The sequence below is a fragment of the Schistocerca nitens genome, chromosome 9 (assembly GCF_023898315.1).
Source record: "Schistocerca nitens isolate TAMUIC-IGC-003100 chromosome 9, iqSchNite1.1, whole genome shotgun sequence".
NCBI classification, from domain to species: domain Eukaryota; kingdom Metazoa; phylum Arthropoda; class Insecta; order Orthoptera; family Acrididae; genus Schistocerca; species Schistocerca nitens.
Genome location: NC_064622.1, coordinates 121,638,307 through 121,644,868, shown reverse-complemented (window position 1 = coordinate 121,644,868; position 6,562 = coordinate 121,638,307). Strand labels below are relative to the sequence as shown.

Sequence of the window (6,562 nt, the reverse complement as noted above, 5' to 3'; positions counted from 1 at the left end):
CAAAATAATTATCGTTTCTTTGTTTAGAAATTAGTTATTTCGTTTCAAAATGAAAATCACTGTTTTCTCATAACTTTGTTTACTGGCCCCTCAAGTTTTCTTTCCCTGGGCTCTTCATATGTCAGACGAAATATTGGAGATCTTTCAAGTTCTCATACATTTACTTTGTTCTGAGTGGAGAACCACAATAGAAATTCATCTCAGCATTAGCTGTAAACATGAACAGCGTTCACAGGCTCTGATGGACTCATCGGAACCGACCGACCGCCACGTCACCCTCTGCAAGTGGCGTCATTGTATGCAACACGTAGGGCTTGTAGTCAGCATAGCGCTCTCAGTTTCCGTGACCTGGAGCTGCTACTTCTTGTGGAGCCCTGCCCACTCGTCTCTTACAGGGTGCCTAGGAAGCTGTTTTCACGGATAACTAGACAACGTACAAGCAAATCATATTAATGTAGGTTATTACAGTATTGAATTGACAATACTTAATTTTGTATTTACAACGAGTTGTCGCGAGCTATTGGCTATACGCAAATGATCAGTGTCCTTCGCAATATACAATGGCGATGCAAATTAATCACACAAATTCATATGGATCACAAGTTACTGCTCTTCTATTGCTATCTTCTAGTCCGGATCTACTAGTGTCCACCGAGGCTGGCACAATAGGTGCTTATATTCTCTTCGGATAGAGGCAGCCCCTGTCGTGGTGCGGTTCTAGTCAGCATACTATTGACTGATGTCGTCTCACAGCCTTCTCTGCGTTTACGTTCTTGATCGTGCTGGCGCTTGCTGTTTTGCCGGAACACTTCTCGGTCAAATGGCTTCTCAATTGGCATCACGAGGCTAAGTGCACCCCCTTACACTCCTCCCACAAAGGAAAAATCGCTGACAGTATCGGGAATCGAAGCGGGTTGTCCGCATAACCATCAGACGCACTGATCACTCGGTTGCAAAGGCGAACAGTTTTAGCAGTGCCTCCGCAAAATAACAGATTGCAGTTCAATACAGTAAGCAAATCTTATTGAAGAACGTCGTTAACCCGTTATGTTAGAGATCTCCGCTGCTGTCTTACATTCTTCAGCTGTCAGTCTAGAAAAAGTTTTAGGAAAAAGAACCTGAAGTCATATTCCAGCCACTGTTGTGTTGTTATTGCATCTAGACTAGAACAATAATCTGCGTAACTATTACAACTGCATATACATGAGTACTCTGCAATTCACACTTAAGTGCCTGGCAGAGGGTTCACCCAAACACTTTCAGATTACTTCTCTGCCGCGCGGAGTTGCCACGCGGTTTGAGGTACAATGCCACGGATTGCGCGGCCCCTCGAGCTCTCCCTCGTACATGTGTGTGTGTGTGTGTGTGTGTGTGTGTGTTGTTCTCACGATAAGTTAATTTAAGTTAGTTTCAGTAGTGTGTATATTTTGGGACCGATGCTGTCAACAGTTTGGTCCCTTAGGAATTTAGAAACATTTGAACATTTTAACTACTTCTCTACCGTTCGACTCTCGATTTAATGTGTAGATTTAAAGAGTGCCTATTCAACAGTACAGGCCAACGGCCTTGCTGCAGTGGTACCACCGGTTCCCGTCAGATCACTGAAGTTAAGCATTGTCGGGCTTGGCTAGCACTGGGATGGCTGACCACACGGTCTGCCGAGCGCTGTTGGCAAGCTGGGTACACTCAGCCCTTGTGAGGCATATTGAGGAGCTACTTGACTGAGAAGTATCGGCTCCCGTCTCGTGAACCGACATACGACCGGGAGAGCGGTATGCTGACCACACGCCCCTCCATATCCGCATCCAGTGCCGCCTGTGGGCTGAGGAAGACACGACTGCCGGTCGATACCGTTGGACCTTGCAAGGCCTGTTCGGACGAAGGAGTTTATTCCTCGGTACATATGGGTAAGTCAAATTCAAATACTAGCAATAGACTTTCGTTGGACGAAGAACTGCTGACTAAATGTTGTCGGAATTCCACTATCTCTGCAGACGATTACAAGTATTTCGGTATGTGCGTGCACGATACGGTACGTAGCTGGAATATCCTTCTTATTTCTAGGCGTCGAGGGAAGTAATATGGAACCAGAATGCTGTTTTCCTAAGATTGAATGCAAATAATGCGCAAATTTGAGAAAAATCGCAAAAACATTCTCATACATGTACCCACCGGCCTCCGTAGGCGAGGTCGCTAACGCATGCTAGTGCCGTGGTGCTCGACTCGGGGGTAAGCTGGTTCAAATTCGGGAGGTGGATTTGGCCGGCAAATGGAGGAGAGGTGGTACCGCAAAATTCCTGATCACCAGTCTTTGCGCAAAAGTCCTGGGTTCAGTTCGAAATCTCTCCACAGTGCCTCACGAAGTGAGCGCATGTGACACTGTTGATGATACGGGGAAGTTAAGTTCGGCGGCCCCTTTGGTCTAACGCGAGGTGTCACCTACTCCCTTCCTTTCACACATAATAACACGAACCTGGCATTACACTGTCAAAACCACTCACCACAGTCACGTGCATGATACACGCCTAATAGTTCATACCAGGAGGGAGGTAGGCAATGCAAATAATATCGACTACCATCTTGCCATCAGCGACGGAGCAGCGTTCCAGTATGGGAATTAGCATTTGCATATACATCTACGAATTCAAAGACTATGCTGATACATAAAAATTTCACTTTTGAGATTACATGATGACCAGTCGTAACCCCAAAGAATACAGAATACAGTTAAATTTAGTAGTTTTTAAATTCTTAATACAAATATCTACAACAAGCCATGAGCTGCATTAAAAGAAAAGTTACGCCTGAAACAAGTACTTATTTTAATGTCCGTGTTTGAGGCACTGTCTAGAAACCCTCTGACTGTGCTATTGACACGATACCTAGTTACTGATACTCAGATTTTAGTCATTAATTGTGCCACATACGATATCACTGTACTAGTTTTAGTGGCCGCAACGATGTTTCATTTGACATACTTACCAGTAAATCTGCACTACGACTTCCTTTAATTTGGACAGTACGTAGTACAATGTCATACGACAGTTTATAGTGCCTTTATTTATATTAAAATTCGTATAGGTATCTTAAACTGTCTAGTGGATGAGGTTCGACTCAGATACTGGTCTCCTGTTCGATGGGTCGTAAGACATACTATTATTCGTGAACGTTTCATCTTAATTCTAGATCTGTTTTCTCACTAAAACGTCCTTTGACTCTGTTGTTGGCGTGTGACATCAAACGACACACTATGGTATCCGTGTAATCGATATTGCTTTGTTATCCTGTATAATATTTTCTTTTAGGCAAAAGTTGTACTTTTATGATATTTAAATTATTCCCGTTATACCTTTGTTAGCTGCTACAATTTCGAAACTTTCTCGTATTTTCCCCATGCTGTGTGATTTGTTTTTTTCTGATCACACTGCACCAGGCTTCTTCTTATTCTTGCGTGATTTCTTTTTGAAGTTAAATATTCAGAAAATATTTACTACCAGTTATATCTAATTCTAGAACATTCATTCGTTTTCTGCGATTTATTTTACATCCGTAATCAAAATGAGTTTTGGTTGGTTTTAAAAGTACTTTCAGTACTTATTTGATACATTTGTTTCCTCGTGTTCTGTAACTGGTTTCAACACCCTTATGATTGTCTGCATTGCAATCATTACTTTTTCTTGCATATTTACTTTCTTTAGTGGTTGCAATTATTATTAATTCTGTTTGAGTGAATATCGCGTAACAACTACGGGCTACTTATTTTGCGTTTGAAGCAGTAAACTGTCTGCTGGAAAAGACCAATATGGAGAAATACAAAGAAAATTACTATGGAAACATAACTAATTTAGGCTCGGGTGTGGTGCTGATGATTCACCTGTTCTTTTAAGAGAAATACTTCCATCAAGTGAATAGAAATTCACGATAATAGTTCTAAATTGGCAGGCGTGGCCCCAAAACGCAGCCGTGCATTATGTACAGACGCCATTGATGCCTACTGATCCTTTATTTAGATCACAATCCAATCGGAAAGAGTGAATGACGGTCTACATTACCTAGTCTCATCAGTAATGCTTTACACTCCCTAAGCAGCCCGTTACGTCAATCATCGTTAGACGAAGCCCACTGCCAATCTGTGGGCGCACAACATTACTGGTGCTTTTTTCACGAATTGCCGTAATAAAATCCATAAAATTGCAATTGAAAAGAAACCAGAATACTATAGATTTTAGATGAAACACTGTAAAGACTAAAAATTATCATCGTCACATACTTAACTGGAAAGATAACCGATATTTCAGAACATAAAATGGCGGTATGGTTTGTTTCTAGAATTGTGTCAATACATCATGAAATGGTATTGTAATGTTGATACGCAGAGAACGCAATGGATGCGGTTAAGATATACAGAGCAGTTAGAAAAAAAAAAAAGAAAGAACGGAACCTTCCCGTTGATTGCACCAAGAGAACAATTAAATTCATTACTGTCTGGAGCTATTTACTTACAAAAACAGTTGGTGAAGAACATACAGATGCATTTTCTAAGCTTAAAGTTATAGCTTTAGACGGAGTCATCAAATCAATCATAATAATTTGAGAAAATTTTAGTGCCAAAGTACAAACTTCTCATTGCCATCGAGCCGTTTGGTCCAGTGGATTAAGTGAAAGAAAGGAGCTAGATGATCGCATAACTCTAACAAGTTAATTATCTCGTTGTCTCCAACACCTACTGTCAAACTGACATAAGGAAACTCTATATGAGGACTTCTTTTGAAGATCTGTTCTGTGATGTGAATTATTGTCTAATCGGCAAGCGATGGTGATCGCCAATGTGTGATGGTATGTTACTGGGCCAGTATAAAATCAAGGTATAGAATAGAACGTCAAGGGACTTTATAGACTGCCTAGAACTTTTTGGTAATGTGGTTAATTGAGTTTTAATTTAATAGTTTTCCAAAGAAATGTATAAAATTGAATACTGATTGCTTAAAATACGTTTATTCATAAACGGTGACCAGTTTCAAACCGATATGGATCATTTTAGGACCACACTCAAGTGATGACTGGTGGAGACATTGGCATGGAGCAGGAACTATGCCTACCACTCACTGACGTGTAGGCACAAAGTAGCTTTCCAATATGAAAATGAAATAAAGACAATGCTTCAAAAGAATCTAGGACAAAATCAATATATAAGCCACCTGGTGTGTACAAATAAATTGTCAACAGTGTGAGAAATTTTATATGGGCTAGACAGTTAGAAAACTAAGGCAGAGATTCCAGGAACATACACAAGAGTCCAACTTCCAACATTATGTAGTCACCTCAATTTTCAGATCACTCTGTAGGTACCACTGATGATAATATGAAATTAATATGCAAAAGTAGTAAATGTTTACATATGAATAATGTCGAAGAAACTTATATCTTTGCAGCTTCAAACAATATCTAGGGATATATTAAATGAACAAAAATATTTAAAATATAAAGCGTCCTTAGAGTACCTCAATAACATTTTGAAATTATCTACCTAGCTCACAACCTCCAAAAACACCTACCCTAATTTTGTATTTATATGTGGCATGTCATCCAGATAATTACTCTTTCACCCCGATCATTTTCTATTTTTCGTAATTTTACTGAGTGCTATTTTAAGCGTTCTGTATACAGGGTGTTTCACGAAGATATCCAAATGTTTTAATATTTTATTCTACAAGTAAATCTAAAGAAAAAAATTCATACAATCGTAGGTATGGAGTTATGGGTAATAAAAATTGAGCATGAAATTTAGCAGCTTCACTAACATGAAGCCATCACAAAACTCTACGAGGTTAATTTAAAGCATGCCTTTTTTTGTTATTGATGTGGTGAATCTAAAAAAGACATGTCCCATACGTGTAGCTGCAGTACATTTCCAGAACATCCAAAGAAGAAAATACATAATTTATTAAAACTTCTAATTTATTAACTACTTGGCCCAATTTGTTTTTTTAAATCCCCGACAGTTGCACTAAGTTTTCAACAGACATTGTAGAGAATTTAGTTTTGGAAAAATGTTGTTAATAACATTAACTCAAGCTGTATGAATGTGCCAGATAATCTGCTTTTTGTAATACTGTAACACGCCTGAATTCACGTTAAACCGGAAAAAACAGTGCTCAGTGTTAAGGAAGTAGTACAGTGTACATAAAATGTCACAAAACATTCACAATAAATGTTCAAAGATGTCCCGCCGAGTACGATGCATTTAGCTACACATGTATGAACAGATTTTGTTGCTCGTTTCAGTTTCAAAGGGTAGTTCTTAATTTCGTCTATTCCATTCATAGTGCGAGCAAATAATGCCTCACGTATTGACTTTCTCCTCATAAACGATGTCTTTCATCCCTCCAAATACACAAAAATCCATTGGTGTTAAATCGGGTGATCTGGATGGCTACAGACCTGCAGCACCACGATCAACCCATTTGTGGGGAAAATGTTCATTTAATGTGTAGTAACAGAATTGGTGAAATTTGGAGTCGTGCCATCATGTTGAAAATACATTTGCAATCGCATAGCTAGT

General features: G+C 39.5%; 1 pseudogene; it reads left to right on the top strand.

Annotated features, from left to right (window-relative positions):
• Positions 1 to 1,556: 1,556 nt before the first annotated feature.
• LOC126204740 (5S ribosomal RNA) lies at positions 1,557 to 1,674 on the top strand (annotated as a pseudogene).
• The last annotated feature ends 4,888 nt before the right edge of the window (positions 1,675 to 6,562 follow it).